Source organism: Brassica rapa, chromosome A01, assembly GCF_000309985.2.
Source record: "Brassica rapa cultivar Chiifu-401-42 chromosome A01, CAAS_Brap_v3.01, whole genome shotgun sequence".
NCBI classification, from domain to species: domain Eukaryota; kingdom Viridiplantae; phylum Streptophyta; class Magnoliopsida; order Brassicales; family Brassicaceae; genus Brassica; species Brassica rapa.
The window spans coordinates 11,500,974-11,518,604 of NC_024795.2; the positions used below are offsets into that span (position 1 = coordinate 11,500,974).

Below are 17,631 nucleotides of genomic sequence, written 5' to 3' on the forward strand. Positions count from 1 at the left end.
TATTCGTTTTTGGTTATGTATATAACCGGTATTTTGATTAACCGAATTTGAGTCTAAACCAAACTGGTTCTGATAAAATAACTTAAATTCGTCGATCGAGATAAGGTATCACGCAGAATTCTAACAAATGTCGGAATTAAAGGATTATTTTATGGAAAAATAGAGTTCCGGTATGGAGTTAAGATTTCCGGTTCGGTTCTGTGATGTCGATATGATTGATAGACGGGAAGGATATGGAGAATGTGGTCACGTATGCGTTGTCTTTTGTGTATTTGTGATATTACAATGTGTGGTGTCGAAACGGGTAAGCCAAATTCGTGATCTGTGAATAGATAGGATTTTAAATAATAGGACCCTTGGAAGTAGACACAAATAAAAATCTATACTAGGTGGACCGCACGCACGTGCGGGCATTAACAGTAATATTAAATTAATAATTACATATTTACAACTATATAATACTTATGTTATATGTATGTGGTTAATATGAAAGATTCGATGTTACATATTGATATTTATATTATGTTCATATGAACAAAGAATACATTAGAACGTTTAGATTAAAAATTTCAGTGTTTCGTATAAATAATATGAGTTATGGAAAATGCAAAGTACCTTAAGTCTATAAAGTAGAGAAACCAGACCTTAAGATCAAGGTTTCGAGTTCTGTCAAGATTAAAGTAAAACCCACACATCATATAAGATCATATTTCCCATGTTTTGAGCGTCAGATCATCATGAAGAGTGCTCTCGATTTTCTTAGCACCAACATCTTTCCAGTATATTGAAAACACTGTCCCATTACATTCCACATGTTGATTGTGCAGAACTACAAAAAAGTCAATCAAAATGTCAAAAACATTGTAATCTCCATGAGAGAAGATAAACTAAATAGGAATATAGATAGATAGATACTCACAGATGATTTGCTCTAGCACTCCTCATATCTTCATCAGAATTCAAATATATCTCACGGAAGAACTTGTTCAAAGCAGCGTCTCCTTCAAGCTTATCATCCTTCTATTCTTCTTCACTTCAGCTTCAAGCTTATCATAGTCCCTTACTTTCTTGGAAGAACGATAAGATGGTCTCATTGAAACCTTTGCACAATTACACAAACAAATAATATAAATTTTAAAATGTCAAGAGTCTGTGATTCAAATTTCTCATCAGGTGAAACTAAATAAAAAGAAAAAAGAAAGTAGAAAACATGTTTAAGAAATTCGGATCTAGCAAAACTGCTGGTTGTTTGCTATGTTCAAGAGAGGCCCATGTGATTATCTCTGCTTTTAAAAGACTTTTCTTAATTTTGATTGATATTACTTCATATATGCACTTCACTACTGCTATCTGAATACACATCACAAGGAAAAAAGGTCAATACAATGTGTACAACTCAGAACATGGCATTGTTTGAGTTTAAAAGGACTGCTTGGTACTATCTAATAAAACGAATCATTTATATCTGATAAAGCGTATCCTTTAGATACATAACTCTTTGAACTGCTTATAGTTTAAGCATGATTATTCTGTTAGTTCAAAAAGTTAGAGTTCAAAAGGTTTAAAAGGACTGCTTGGTACTATCTAATAAAATGTATCCTTTAGATGTCAATTATCCAATTACATCTATAAACCAATTACCTTTCCCAACAATCTCGGTTTGAGATGATACACTTTCTCTCTTGGAACATCAGTCGCAATACTCAGATGCAAAATCACTAATATAATTGACATCATTTACATTGAAGTGTTATCATGGAGGTGTGTTATGAGAATACATTATGCTTCAAACGATCACATTTAACACTAATCATAAAACATCCGAAAAATATAATTGAGAAAAAAAAAATATTTCACGCATAAACCCAATAAAAAATCAGCCATGAAATATAAGAGAGAGATTTGAATTACCTGAAATTTATTATCATTGGTTTCATTGTAACAGCAAAGATGATTTACGGTTTCCTTTTCTAAGCTTTGAGTCAGAAAAGAGGTAATTCTAATAAAAATATTTAAAAGATGTAAACAATCCCCATAATATAACAAATTATATAATTGATAGGACAACGTCAATGAGTTTCAAAGCTTTTAAAAAGCTTTGAGATTACCTTTGGCTCTCAGACGTACCGAAGAGGATCACGCACAATAAATAAATTGCACTTGATTAGCATACACATATTATATTATATTCTTGATAAGTGATTTAACTTTATAAAAAAATGAATTACCTTTTTCGAAAGGGATGATCAGGCTGTATAAACAGAGTCGTCTCTTTTTGTTAGTTGAGTCACTATTGATGCAAAAATATAGATAGAGATACAACATGGAGAGGAAGAGAACTAAAATAAACGGAGAAGAAGAATCCCCCATAAAATTACCAGTAATGGTGTTCCCGTCTATGAGTTACTTATTGATTATCTTATCATATACCTGCGTAAGATCACAAAAATAGAATTTAAATTAAAACGATCAAAAACATATGAAAACTTAAAAGATAGATGCGTGAAACGGGGGGGGGGGGGGGGGGGTGGCGTGATATTTATACAACAATTAATTTAAGTTTCTAAATGACCTAGTTTTCAAAAGAAGCTATGAGATAGAATATCTTCTAATAAAATTTTAAAGATATTCTTGTTATAATATTTACATCATTTTGATAACTCAAATCTTGCTATATATATATATATTTAAATATTAAATGCATGATATTAGGAAATAAGATATCTTGTCAGTTGATTGCAACTAATTTTTGATAAAACAAATCCCACTATAAGGATTTAAATAATAGATAATAAGGAAAGAATAATAAATTTTAATGCTAAAACCCCTCAACTAAGTTTGTTTTGAGTAAAACTCTCAAACTAAGTATTTAACGAAAAATCCCCTAAACTAACTCTATTTAATGAATTAAACGCAAACATGTCATAATTACCATTACTACCAGTAAATCTTTAGTTTAGGAGTTTCTACACTAAGTAAACATAGTTGAGTAATTTTACCATTAAAAATGAAAAAAATCAAAATATTGTAATAGGAGGATAAATTTTCAAAATACATTTTATAAATTAATGTATAAGCTTCTATAAATGACTTAGAACCTCTTATAATAATTTAAAACATCTGATAAGCCAATATAAATAATTTTATAAATGTATTTATAATTTTATAAATGATTTATAAAGCATACATTGAATTATTAGACAATAATAGTTATTATGATACTTTATATGCAAATATAATTATTTCTATACGAATATAAAATCATTATATCAATTCAAATAAACATTTTTGTTTATTATTTAATGTAATTTATAAATATATAAAAAAATTGATCGTATTATTATTCTTTCGTAGTTTCAACAATTAGTTACCATTAATAATTATTTCTAATATTATGTAGATTATTTGGAAAGTGGTAATTGAATTATCCTTTCCTTTTAGATATAATTATTATAATAAATAAAATTAAAATCATTGGTCAATCAAATTATAACAATTTGAAGAGTTCATTTATGATCAACATGTAATAAAAAATCACTTATGTGACTTCTCAATCAATATATAGTAGGATTTATATTTTTATAAATAATTTTAAAAGTCTGATAAATTTATTCTATAAACAACGATAAATAATTTAAAAATCATATTAATAAACATGTTTGGATTTTGTAATATTTAAAATTGTTATTATATAATTATATTCGAATACAATTCATCAAGTAGAGTCTAAAACTATTGTAATTATCTTATATAAAAATTCGTTCATTATATTTTATAGTTTATAAATATTAAAAGTAATAAATAATACATTATTAATCTTTCTATAATTTTGAGAATTAGTTACCATAAATTATTATTTGTAATATTCTTTAGATTATATGATAAGTGATTTTAAATATTTTTAGACTTACCTTAATTTTTTGAGAAATTGCATTCCATGTACACCACTAACTGAGTAATTTGCAAGGATGGAATTTAGCATTTCTCGCTGATGTGTTTTTTTTTATTGTCCGCATTACCCCTATTCACTGTACAAAACATTCTAAAAGCCTAACGTACATACAAAACACCTATATCTTTATCTTATGCGTGAAAAAAAATTATCGGAGAGAATTACTTCCTTTTTCACTATAATCGATACACTCCTTATTTCTAAAATAGCCATTACATCTCTCATCTTTCCCATTCTCATTGTTTACTCCGCCGGAACCTTTCTTACAAACTAATCGAATTCTCACCGGATTATCCAGGCTCTGTACAATTGTAAGTTTTCTCCCGTAAAATCTTCTGTTATTTTATCTCTCTCCTCTCTCCTAATTCTCTCCTCCTCTCTTTTACAGAACTTTCTTCTCCACCATTTGCATGTACTCTGATTTTCACCAGATATAGGACAAAGTTTATGTCTTTTGTTGCTTTAGATCGGAAGGGTCTATAATGGGAGGGTTCAAAGGCTTGCGAAGTTCCAGTTTCCAGCAAAGATCTCTATAAATATTGCAGAGAGGGCCAGACCAGTTTCAGCCAAGGTATGTGTTTATTTACTTATCTATGTGGCCGGATACGTGTTATAGTGACCGGTTTAAGATAAACATTATACGGCCAAGCAATATTAATAATTCAGTTCATTTACGTTCTGTTTTCAGGTCTATTACTGTTGGTGGCATTTTAGTTTCCAGCAAAGATCTTACAGATACTTTGAAGAGGACCAGGCCAAAATTTATATCAATAACAAGTTTTAGTTTAGCCGTTTTTATCTAAAGATATTCGTCTCAGGTGCTATCGGTTGTAAAGCATAAATTTGCAATTAATTAACTATGCTTTCAGTGTTATATCCGGCTAAAAATCTTTTTAATCATATGTGTTGAGGTTTGGTAAAGAGTTAATTTTGTGTTTAGCCGTACACAAATTTTATCATGTGTTGTGGTTGGTTATAGAGTTAATATTATGTTTAACCGACCATGTAGCCATGCTAATTTATGGAAGATATAAATGAGTCACATTATAACCATACTAACTTATATATCAACCATATAATTTGTACTTACGCCAACCCTACCCAAACTAAAAGCAAAGAAGATGAGTACGTGTTTATATATCTGTTAGCCGGCTAAACTAACAAATATACTGCCCGTAAAGATTTGATGCAAATACGTAAAATATATATTTGTTAGCCGACTAAACTAATTAATGTTAACGAATGTTAACCGGCTAAAATAACTAATATTAACGAATATTGGCCAGCTAAACTAACAAATACATAAACTTTAATAACCCATGTTAGCTGGCTAATTATTATTTATCTTTGCGGAGTTTTGCTAGTTAGTTATCGGCACTACACTCTTCTTGTTGCGCCGTTGCTGTGAAGATCCTGGTGTCGACGAGCTTGTTTTCGGGATGTTGGTTCTCCGGGACATATCCCTCTTAGATGTTGAAGCTCTTACTGGCCGGTATATTTTAGGGTTTGTGTGCGGTGCTGTAGCATGCGTGTGACGGCGAGGCAGCGGCTGAACTTGGTGGAAAAAGTTTGAGAGTCGGGTCTCTTGTAGATTCAGTGGTCGAGGCCGTAGAGCAACTACGGGGATGGCTCTTTTGGTGAAGACTAATCGTGGATGGATCGATGTACGGTTTCGAACACACCGGATGCCGTGAATTTGCGAGGCCATCGGATCCAATACCCCTTTGTGTTCGTCGGGACTGGGCCAATAGCTCATATGTCTTCTTTCCCTTGCTACAATCTCCTCTCTTTAGATCTTGGTCTAGATTTTGTTGTGTTTATGCTTGTTCGTTCTTGCTGAATCCGTTCGTTCAGGGTTCTAACGTTTTTCCGATACCGTATATTTTCTCCGACGTCCCTTTATCAGGGAAAAATTAATATAATTTTGTTACAATTAAAAAAGAAAGAAGGAGAGAGAGAGAATGATACAAGTGATAGGGTTACCAGTGTCTTTTTGCATCTACTGTTATTGGGCTCCACATGTTTTTTCCATTCTTGCAAATTTCATTATTATTGTATATTTTTTATGCAAATCGCTCTAATTTTTTTAGATCTAATTAAAATAAATAAAAATTAAAAATAATCGACCAATCAAATTATAATAATTTTTTTGAAACTTCACCTATGACTTATGAACGACATGTCACCCGACCTCACTAAAGTGACTTCTCTTTTAATATATAGGAAGATTATAAGGAGAAAGTTTTTGTTCTCTCCTCAGCCTATCCACGTGTCTCTTTTAATTTTTTGTGGGTTCCACTGAAACAATAAATATTCTTTACATAAATTAATTTTGTGTTGTGATTTCGATATATTATTTGTCTTTGAGTTTGGGTTATCTAATATATATAAACGAATCCAATAATCCATCCAGCCCATTGGCAAGCCAGCTTATTAATGATGTTGTCGTTTCAAAAGACATCCAAACTCAGCGTTTAAGGTTTCACTCAATTGGGTCTGAAGTCGCCTCCATCTTAGACGATCCAAGTCTTTGCCATTGTTGCAATAAAAACTTTGTTTTGTCAACTTTTGATCTCCCCTATTTTTTCAGTTCCGTCTCTTGCTTATTCTTCATTCAATGTTTCTCTCTTAACATATACAATGAATCTTCAGTTGCCCATACAGCTGTCCGCCACTCAGCCTCCAACGCTCTCTGACTTGGCCTCACTTCTTTGTTGTTCGCCTCATCCGCTTTTGGTATTCACATAACATCAAGAAAAATAATGAATTTATAGGAATCACCCTCCTTTGCCTAGATGAATAGGTATTTGTATCTTCGCTCTATCACGCATGATATATTCCATCTGAATCTAATCTATTTTTAGAAAAATGTTTTCGTTTACTCTTTTGTCTTCTGTTTTTTTTTTTAAGTTTTCCATTTTGCATTTAAAAAACAAGAAGCTTGCTTAACAATTATTCATCCTTTGCTTTACTATATATAACAGGAGAAAGGCAGGCTCATATCAACAATGCTGTTGGTAAGAAAAGTTCTGCAATCTTGGACCTGAAGCTGCAAAGATGGACCAAGTGAATTGAGCACATGGTTAGTATACTTCAGAGTAACATGTTGTGTCCATTGTTAGTTATGTTCATTAGAATAATTTTTAGTTCTGTTTTCTGATTTTTTCACTATATACTGATGACTACTTGGTACCAGAGGACCTATTTTCTCTACTGCTCATACTTACTCTTATATTATCCTTTGATAATATTATTCAGGTGAGGCTGAACCAATACTGGCTAGAGCACAAGTAACTACTAGAGGTCTTGCCATGTTATCCCAGTCTCTCAAAGAAACTGGGGGAGTAGAGATGAGTTTTAACAAACCTAGCTTGGTTATTTAATTCTTCGTACTATTTTTTTATTCACTATAGACAAAGGTTTTATGTCAAATTGAGATGGTTTTATGTCATATATATTCATGGGTTGAAAGCTTGTATTTTTAGCCGTCCAAATGTGATCTTATACCTTATCACTGTACAATTTTTCAGGCTGCTAGTTTGAGAGTTGCAGAGCAATACATTCAAGCGTTCAGTAACATTGCCAAGGAGGTAAACCAATAGATCTCACATTCTTGGCATTGGTTGGGCTTTAACTAATGTTTAGTGTTTTTCTTTTGGTGGGATTGTAGGGTGCGACAATGTTGCTTCCAAATTCCAATTATGGCTTCAAATCCTGCTAGCATGATTGCTCAAGCTTTAACAATGTACAAAAGCCTTGTGAACCAAATTCCAAAGAGCGATGACCAAGAGACATCAGCAGTGAATGTGACTGGGAAAGATATTCAGAAGGGTCTAAAAACCGATCATGCTCAACAACATTCGAAACAGAGAAACCAGGCCACACCGTTGAACCAGTATTTTCTCTTCAGAGTGCAACAAGGAGCCATAGTAGCCAGCTAAACCAAGGATGAGTGGTGCCTGAACGAACATAAAATCCATTTTTTCCAGTTTTCAAAAAATGAGACATGATATCGTCTTCCCTGTTTGAGCGGCATGAATATCATATGCCATTTGGCCAATAGAAAACATATATGAACATCTATTCTCTGAAAGTGTTTTCCCCAAATGATTTGGTCTGAACATTTACCTACGAAAATCTGATTATCTGTGAGTCATAACTTTGTTAGGTCTGGAAAATCCAGCGGAAAAGAAACGTCGTCCCTTGACCGAACAATGTAGAAAAATGGTTGGCCTCTGGGTAGATCGACCGTGACAGAGATTTGAAGATGTCACGACTGTCTTTACCTGAAATAGCTTAGTCCATATACAATCTCCTATATTATCTCTTAGGCCTCTCCATTTGCTAAGCCTCCAAATTATATAAAGCAAGAACTTACTTTGGCATCTCTTATTGTCTCGGTGGTGCTTAAAATGTTCAAAACTAAATGCATCAGTTCATGTTTACCTAAAAACATGGAACTCACGTATGCATTGCAAAACGTCCACTCTGTATACATGCATTTTAGAAAACTTATTACTGTATAAATCTAAGTGAACCCTTTAGTTTTAAATGTATATTATTAATTATTAATAAGGCTCCATGTATGATATAACCTACGAACAACGACCAACGATAATATCAAACCTTGACGATATGCAATTAATGCCATGTAAATACGTACTATAAATACAACCTCCAAAATACGATCGCTATCAACTACAATTCAAAAACGATATAAATCACTCTTTAATCCCTGTCTCAGACCTCTTAATATACAAAACTCAGGAGAGCAACTTCAAATACACGTAATTTTTCCCTTCTCAGACATCAATAAGGCAACAACAACATTCACAATCCTGCGCTTGCGCAGAACTCTGCCCCTAGGTGCCATATATTTTAAGTTAATACTAGATTTTGACCCGCGCTTTCAAAGCGCGGGATCGTTTCTTTTTAAAATTTTATTCAAATTAATAAATATTTGTCGAATCTATATTTTAATAGATATTTTTATTTGTTTATAGTCAATTTTTATAATATTGTCTTCTTTATTTTTTTAATTATTATTAAAATAAAATTTTTTGTCCTATATTATCCTGCGTAGATCATGTTGGTTTGTTCGAAAGTGTGGGTTTGAATAGGAAATCAGTGTTGCCTATTTATAATATTGATCGGATTCAAAGCGATGTGTTAGGTTTTAGGATAAACTTGGAGAGAAAGTTGGGGGATCTTCTCTTTAAAATCGAATCTCTCTATATTATTTTAAAATTAGCTTTTGGAAAGTTCAGTTACCATGTCAAAGAGTTAAAATATTTTTCTGCGTGTTACTCAAGTTGGGGTATCTTCTTTTTAGTTGATTTAATTCTGTAAATCTTTGAGTACGAAACGAGATTTAAACGACTTAATGAGCTTAAAAAATAAAAAAAGCAAATTGGTTGGGCTTTTCATTTTCGAAAAACATTTAAAACAATTGAAAAAAACAATTGAAAAAGAGAATGGAATGTTTTGTAATTAATAGGAAAATTTAGGAGCAGATTCATAAGAAGTATTCTGCTTTAATAGTATAGATATGTTGACTTTTCCGACAACAAAAAAACATGAGTTGACAACCTAACAATTTACTCAGAATTAGACAAAATTTCAGATTCGGCCCAGTGTTTTTGAAACCAAACATTTTAAAACACAATTTTTACTTAATCAATATATTGTACCATAAAAATATACCAAATTATATTCTTTGGTCGACCTATTTCAAGTTTTTTTTGTCCACCACAAATCATTTTTAACAAAGTCCAGCAAAAACTCTAAAAATAAATAAATTTGTAACTATATAATTTATAAATTTCTAGAGATTTTAATTTTTAAATTTAATTTATTTTTTGTATAAATTGTTTAATTTTTTAATCCAAATTTCATATATTTTTTCTTACACTATTTGATTTATATACTAACGACCACCTAAGTCAACACTAACCAACTCCATAAATCTCAACTTTTGAACATGAAAACTCTAACAACGCTAATAGTCGATCAAATTATTACGAAGATAAGATATGAACATATCAACACACATGAATTCGCCAGTCATTCTTATATCAACCTAATAAAACTGTGTGAATTTCACTGTTCTATTCATCACCATTAGAGATAACACGAAAAAAAGTTAAAAAATGACAAAATCCAACTACAAAACGCATCAACAATATGTATTCCCTAGTAAATAAGGGGCTTTTTACATTTTTAACAGCAGGAGGAGGGAGGACCGTCCGATTGAAAATACTTAAGAGGACGAAGACAAATTGTGTGGAAAAAGAAGGACCGTCCGATTGAACATATATCCGTTACGGTTTAAAGATCCAACAATACATACCAAAGGGACTCTTAAGGTTTTCTCCCCAAATTTCTTCGACGACGACGACTCTTACAACAGTGAGTTTTCTTTTTGCCGATCGTTAATTTGTTTCTTTTCCGTTCTTAATCATGAAATTGATGCAATCGATTGAGTTTTCTTCCTCTTATTTGCGATTTTATTCAAAGGTTTCTAATTTCCTCGTCACATCTCTAGATCCTAAATTCGTTTTTTTTTTTGTGATGCGATCGATTAAGTTTCCTCGTCTTCTTTGTGATTCGAAAATCCTTGTCTCAATCTCTAGATCATGTTATCTCTGTTTAATTTTGTTTTTAGGGTTTCTTTCCCGACTCCACATGAAGGCACGTCTTTGTCTACAACAAATCTTTGCTTTAGATTTGGGCTACTTGATGTAAAGCGAACAAAGTAGATTCGTATATATATACCAGTGTTGATTGCTTATATACACACACGTGAACCGTATATTAAATGTTTTTATTTTTGAGTTAGCTATTTAATAAAGTCTCCTACTTAATCTGTCTCTGTTCTTTTCTTGACAGGGTTCCATTACATGCACAACTCCGAACAGAGTCACTGAAGCTCTACTATCGCCTGATATTAGGTAGAGACTCTTGTGCTCTACCGATTCTTACATTTGGTTTTAGTTTAATCAAAAAAACCCCCCAAAAGATCATATAGGCTGACACTAATCTAATGGTGTTCTGCTAGATTCTTATTTGGGGACATTGGCCCTGTTCGTCGCGAAGTCGCAGCGGGAGCGGCGAGCGATTAACATTTAAAGGGGAATACAACAAAATTTAAAAGGAAATAAAGATAAAAGGGAAGAACTTTGTTGCCGCTGGATGAGAAAAGAAATATGAACTGTGTCGCCGTTTTATTTAGCGTCAGCAACACCACCGAAATTGTTCAGTTAATTTAGTCGCTGCGTTTATTATCTATCCTCCGGCGATGGATGAAGAAGGAAATCATTAACACATTTAATCGCTGACGCTAATCGCAGCGACTTTGAAAAGAACAGGGCTATTGTCCCGTCGGTTGGTAGTGCATGCGATGTTTGGGGATGAAACTTTAAGTACCCACGGCTTATTACGAAAATGACCAGCGGCTTAAAAAAAAATAAGGCAAAGACTGTAAATTTTGTGACCAAGTCTTTAAGCAAAAGGTTACAGATATGTTCATGTTGGATGGATAAAACGAACAACAACATGTCTTTAGACAAAGGCCATGAGATTGTTGGAATGGAAAAAGCGATAAAAAGGGCTTAAAATCAAGGGCTTAAAAAGAGGTCTTTGATGAGACAATGATTGTGTGATACCCACGGCTTAGAAAAATTCGTAAGACAATGACGGAATTGGTCTCTTATTTGGGAATGGATAGTACCCACGGCTTATTACGAAAGCGACCAACAACAAATAAAAAAAGATTTACATAGCTCATAAATTTGTTGGATGGACTAAACGACCAACGGTTTACAATAAAGTCTGTAAACAAAGATTATGACTGTGTTGGATGGATAGTACGATCAACAATGAACAAAATGTCTTTAGACAAAGGTTACAGATATATGTTGGATGGATAAAACGATCAACAATAAACAAAATGTCTTTAGACAAGAAGAAAAAGTGGTCTTTGAGGCAAATGATTGTGATTACCCACGGCCTAGATAAATTCATGTGAACCTGTTGAATGGCTAAAGCGATCAACGGTTTACAAAACGTCTTCAGACAAAGACTGAAATACCCACACCTTGTGAAGAGTTCTTGGACAATATTGCTACCCACGGCTTAATAAAAGTTGCGTGTTGGAAGGGAACAAACTACCCACGGCTTTGAAAGGTCTTAGACAAAGATTTTGTAGTTTGGTTTTCTGAGTTTTTCTGCTGTAAAGACGACCAGCGGTTAAACAAGTCTTTAGACATCAGAGCCAGAGACTACTTATTTACATTACCACAAGGCTTGAAAATCGTTACAAGGAAAAGACCAACGAGTGGAAAGAGTTTAAGACAAAGACTATCAAAATATGCTCCTTACTTCACAACAAGCCTTGGCAAAGAATTTAGACAAAGATTACGCCTGGCTTGTTGGACAAGGAAAACGATCAACGGTTTAGACAAGTCTTTAAGACAAAGACTATGAACCAAGTCGATTCTTGGTTTTTGTTGGATGGTAAAGACGACCAACAACACCAGGTTTTGAGGATAGGCACTTGAACCAAATACTGTGCGTATTGGATGGTAAAAACGAACAATGGCAAACCAATTCTTAGACATAAACTACGAAACAAAAAATTGAGTCAGTTCTTGACTTGTTGGACGATAAAAACGACCAACAAGCCAGGTTTAAGTCAGAGACTATGGGCCGATAATTGATTCTTCACTGCACTACTATCGTGTTAGAAAATTCGTTTTCAAAGTTGCTGTGAGAAGCGGCTTGAAAAAGTCCTTACTATGGGATATAAAAAGACGATCAATCTCATAAAGAAAGTTATGAAAAAGACTCTGAACATTAACATATTCCTTACTTTACCACTTACAACGTTAAAAACTCACAAGGTAAGTATGAATCATTTTGTGTGAAGTAAAGACTAATTAATCGTGATTTCCTCAGGTTTTGTATATATGTGCTTCAGTAGGATCGGAGCAAATTTCAAGTGTAGCAGATTCTCTGACAGGTATGTGCTTTTCAAACTTGTTTGTTGTTTAGTTAATAATACGATTTTGAAAATCACAAGATTGTGACATAAACATGAAGTAAAGCTATATTTTCGTTTTTGTGGGTATGTGCTTCACAAACTGTTCATATCCTCCTCACTAATTCCAAGGATTTTCAGGTATATTCTTTTCCTTACTTTCTTTCTTATAAATTGGTATTATTACATTATTATAATTTACAACCGAAGTTAATTGTATGTAAAGGTAATGAAGATCTTAGCACCGTTTATAACTAAAAACGTTTGATTAAGCTGTCTTGACAACATTTCTCTCATTGATCTAGCATCCTTGAGGTTCTAGAAACTGATTGCTAACATATCCATTGATGAACAAGTAGATTCTTTTTTACTATTGGAACAGTATATTGTGCGTTTACAGTGTTTTGTAATCTCTATTTCTTTAGTTTGGTGCTTGAATGTATTATAAGGTTTTTTCTTTTGTTTTTTTGAAATGGATGTATCTTGGAGTCTCTTGTAGATCAATGTAGGTGAGAGACTCCTGCAGATTGTGGTAGTAGTTTCTTTGCACTTTTAATGTTTCTGATTTGTGCCATGCTCTAGCATGTTGTTGTAGTAGTTTTTTTTTAAAAAAAAATTATGAATGTTTCTGTTTTGTGTTATGCTCTTAATCTTAAACGGTGTTATTTGGTGCTTGCATGTGTATTATAAGGTCTCTCGTTTATGAAATGGATATATTTTAGAGTATTGTTGATCAACATAGGTGAGTTGTGATAGTAGTTTCCTTGAATGTTTATGTTTTCTGCTCATCCTAACCTTCAGTGATCACTGTTAGTAGTATTTATGTTGCTTAGAAAAATATTTATTAATTTTAGTTAGATCGGTGCTTGTGTGTCTATTATAATGTCTCTTATTTTTTCTTTAAAAAAATGTCTCTTATTTTTCATGAAATAGATATATATTGGAGTCTCTTGCAATTGTAAACCAACGTTGGTGAGAGATTCTTCAAAATTGTGTTCGTGGTTTCCTTGAATCTCTAGTGTGTTGTGTTTTGTGCTATGCTCATAATCGACTCTACTACTAATCTTAAACACACAAAACCCTAAGATTTATAATCGGCTTTGTTTTCTTTGGACACAAGAAACCGAGAAAGATGATCTTTTTCCAAAATCTCAAAACGAAAAGAATCGTTGTGTTTTAGAAATGGTAAACCTGGCCGGTGTTGGAGAAGCGATAAGAGCGACTCTCAGCGTCGCAGAGAATCGAAAGATCGTTAGCCTTCTTCATCAACACGTTACGTCTGTTGGTGAAACTGACTTGAAGTCTGTTCATATTCTCGATCTTCTTTAACTCAATCCTTTCTCTCCCAATCTTCTTCTTCTTCTCTCAACACAAGCAATCAATCTGGTTTGCTCTGTAAAATCGAAAACAGGGGAAACAGAGAGCGAGATGGAAGTAGTAAGCCTTTGTATCATAGGTATATATTTTTCAAATTTTGTTTGTTATTGAGTTATTATACATTTAGGGAATTACAAAAAAAGAGATAATAAAGACATAAAAGTAAGGGATAGTTTCATTGGTTTAAAGCACATACCTGATACTATTGTTGGCCGAGGATTTGTTCAGCTATATGCTTTCTTGACTTTTTTCTCTTATAAATTGATACTATTACAGAAGAAAATTGACAAACTAAGTTAAGTGGTATACACGTAAAAGTAAATAAATTGGAAACGAAGATCTTGAAAGTAAGTATGTTTCCCTTGAAATGTACGTGTATTGATTTCACAATATATAATACAATGTAGTTGAGAGATCTTAGGTATCTCCAAGGATATAGGAGTATATGCTAAGGAATATCCTAACTATCTAACGATAGTTATCTATCTTATCTAATACCCTCCCGCAGTTGCAGCGTGGGGTCCTTCACGCCAAGACTGGTTCGGAAGCTCGTGAAGAGAGATGACGGTAATCCTTTTGTAAAGATGTCAGCATATTGCAGCGCCGCAGGAATGTGTAATACTCGGACCTCCCCCATCCGGACCTTTTCGCGTACGAAGTGTATATCAATTTCGATGTGTTTTGTTCTTTGATGTTGAACGGGGTTGGTAGAGAGGTAAACAGCGCTAACATTGTCACAATAGACCACTGTGGCGCGAGTAATGGTCTGTCCCATTTCGAGTAGAAGGTTGCGTAACCAGCAAGCTTCAGCAACCACATTTGCCACTCCCTTGTATTCTGCTTCTGCGCTTGAACGTGAGACTGTTGGCTGTCGTTTTGCGGACTACGAAACCAGGTTGTCGCCTATGTACACACAGAAGCCGGAAGTAGAGCATCGTGTGGATGGACAGCCAGCCCAATCCGCGTCCGTATAGGCCGTTAACGTCATTGATTGCTTTTTGAGAAGCTGTAGGCCCATTGTTTTTGTTCCTTGCAGGTAGCGAATGATCCTTTTAAGAGCAAGGAGATGACTCTCACGGGGATCATGCATGAAGAGGCATACTTGCTGAACCGCATAGGAAATGTCTGGCCTAGTGAATGTCAGATACTGCAGCGCTCCAGCCAAGCTGCGATAGTTTGTGGGGTTTTCAACTGGTTTGCCGTCTTCAGCCGCTAGCTTCGATTTCAAATCAACCGGTGTCGTACATGGTTTGCACTCCTTCATGCCAGCACGTTCGATGATTTCTTCTGCGTAGCGAGTTTGAGATAGGAAGAGGCCGGTGTCGTTGAACTTTGCTGAAACACCAAGGAAGGAACTGATGCGCCCAAGGTCTGTCATGGGAAACTCAGAGCGTAGAACTTGTATGATCGTGTCTCGTAGAGTTGTCGTAGATACTGTGACAATGATGTCATCGACATATAAGATGAGATACGCTGTCCGTCCTGCTTTCCTGTAAATAAACAAACTTGTGTCCAGTTTGGACTGAGTAAATCCATTGTTAGTAATGAATTTTACAAATCTCGCATTCCAGGCCCTTGGGGCTTGTTTAAGTCCGTAGATCGATCGTTTCAGTTTGCAGACATGATGCGGTTTGGAGGAATCGATGAACCCGGGGGGCTGGAACATGTAGACGTCCTCATCGAGCGTGCCGTGCAAGAAAGCATTTTGGACGTCTAACTGATGTATTGGCCATTCGTTGGTGAGAGCAACATGTAGTATAGTGCGGATCGTTGCGGGTTTAACCACCAGACTGTAAGTTTCATCGAAGTCAACACCTTGCGCTTGTGACTTTCCATTTGCGACCAATCGAGACTTGTGGCACTTGAAATTGCCTTCTGCATCATACTTGTGCTTGTATAGCCACATAGAACGGACAATATTAGTATTGGGCGGTCGTGGGACAAGATCAAAAGTCTTACTTTTAACAATAGCATCGTACTCCACATTCATTGAAGGATTCCAATTAGGGTCATTCAGAGCTTGAACATGGCTCTTTGGAAGTGGAGAAAAAGATTTAGCTAAAAGAGAAAAGATTTGTTTTGGTTTTGAAATACCATGCTTGGATCTAGTAGTCATGGTGTGCCTTGGAGCCTCAACAACCGCGGGTGTAGTGTGAGTTGGCGCATCTGAAGAAGATGGAGCTACCGTCGTAGTGGGGACTGTAGTTGGAGCTTCTAAGATGTTTTGAAAGAGAAGAGAGGGCTCTGTGTCTGGAGAGAGGAAGTCGTATTCAGACTCTCGTGGTGGTGATGAGTCCTTATACGGAAATTGCGATTCATCAAAGTTGACATGTCTCGAAATGATGATTTTGTTTGTGGAGAGATCCAAACACCTATAACCCCTGTGATTGTGTGGATATCCAAGAAAAAGACATTTGGTGGATCGTGGGGACAACTTTTTGAGGTGAGAGTGATTAATGTTAGGATAACATAAACATCCAAAAGTTTTAAGATGAGAATAGGAGACAGGCTTTTGAAAGAGAACGGAGAAAGGAACCTTGTTATGAATCGCTTTGGAAGGTAGGAGGTTGATAATATGGACCGCCGTGTGCAAGGCTTCTACCCAGAAGGAAGAAGGTAGATGAGCCTGGAAGAGGAGGCTACGCATAGCATTGTTGATGGTGCGTATCATCCTCTCCGATTTTTTGTTTTGTTGGGAAGTGTGAGGACATGAGAAACGGAAGGTTATACCCTGTTTTGCAAAGTGATTATGGAACTGAGTGTTGTTATACTCGCCACCATTGTCACATTGAAGCGACTTTATGTTCCTGCCAAACTGAGTTTTCACATAGTTTGAAAAATGCAAGAACTTAGAAAGCGTTTCATGTTTGTATCGCAGAGGGTATACCCAAAGGAAATGAGAATAGTGGTCGAGGAAGAGAAGGTAATATTTGATGCCACTAATACTCGCTACCGGCGAAGTCCAAATGTCCGAGTGGACAATATCAAAAGGGTTATCAACCACTGTGTTTGAAGAAATAAAAGGAAGCTTTAAATGTTTTGCAAACTGACATGAAGAACAGAGTTGAGAAAAATCTCTTTTATTACATGATAAAGCATTTGAAGAAAGAAGAAGATTCAACGTTTGGTCGCTGGGATGAGCCAGACGATTGTGCCAATCCGTTGATGTTATTGTAGTGAAAGCTGAAGGAGAAGAAGCATTTTTGGTAGAAGGATGAATCGGATAGAGATCTCATGTGCTATCACTGCGGAGAATCGTCTTCTT

General features: G+C 34.6%; 3 long non-coding RNA genes across 5 annotated transcripts; all 3 read left to right on the plus strand.

Moving 5' to 3' along the window:
• The first annotated feature begins 3,769 nt into the window (after nucleotides 1–3,769).
• On the plus strand, nucleotides 3,770–4,928 carry LOC103870572. 2 transcript variants are annotated; one of them, XR_004452357.1, is made up of 3 exons: nucleotides 3,770–4,263; nucleotides 4,341–4,523; nucleotides 4,641–4,928. It is a non-coding gene; the product is annotated as an uncharacterized LOC103870572 (long non-coding RNA). The 2 variants fall into 2 exon arrangements; XR_004452356.1 differs by having other exon boundaries at nucleotides 3,780–4,523.
• Nucleotides 4,929–5,577: 649 nt separating this feature from the next.
• LOC103870580 lies at nucleotides 5,578–8,075 on the plus strand. Of its 2 annotated transcripts, XR_004450285.1 has the most exons (5): nucleotides 5,578–6,541; nucleotides 6,617–6,755; nucleotides 6,937–7,034; nucleotides 7,211–7,542; nucleotides 7,623–8,075. It is a non-coding gene; the product is annotated as an uncharacterized LOC103870580 (long non-coding RNA). The 2 variants fall into 2 exon arrangements; XR_633426.3 differs by having other exon boundaries at nucleotides 5,583–6,755.
• Nucleotides 8,076–8,734: 659 nt separating this feature from the next.
• On the plus strand, nucleotides 8,735–13,592 carry LOC103870587. Its single transcript, XR_004450286.1, has 2 exons — nucleotides 8,735–10,360; nucleotides 10,617–13,592. It is a non-coding gene; the product is annotated as an uncharacterized LOC103870587 (long non-coding RNA).
• The last annotated feature ends 4,039 nt before the right edge of the window (nucleotides 13,593–17,631 follow it).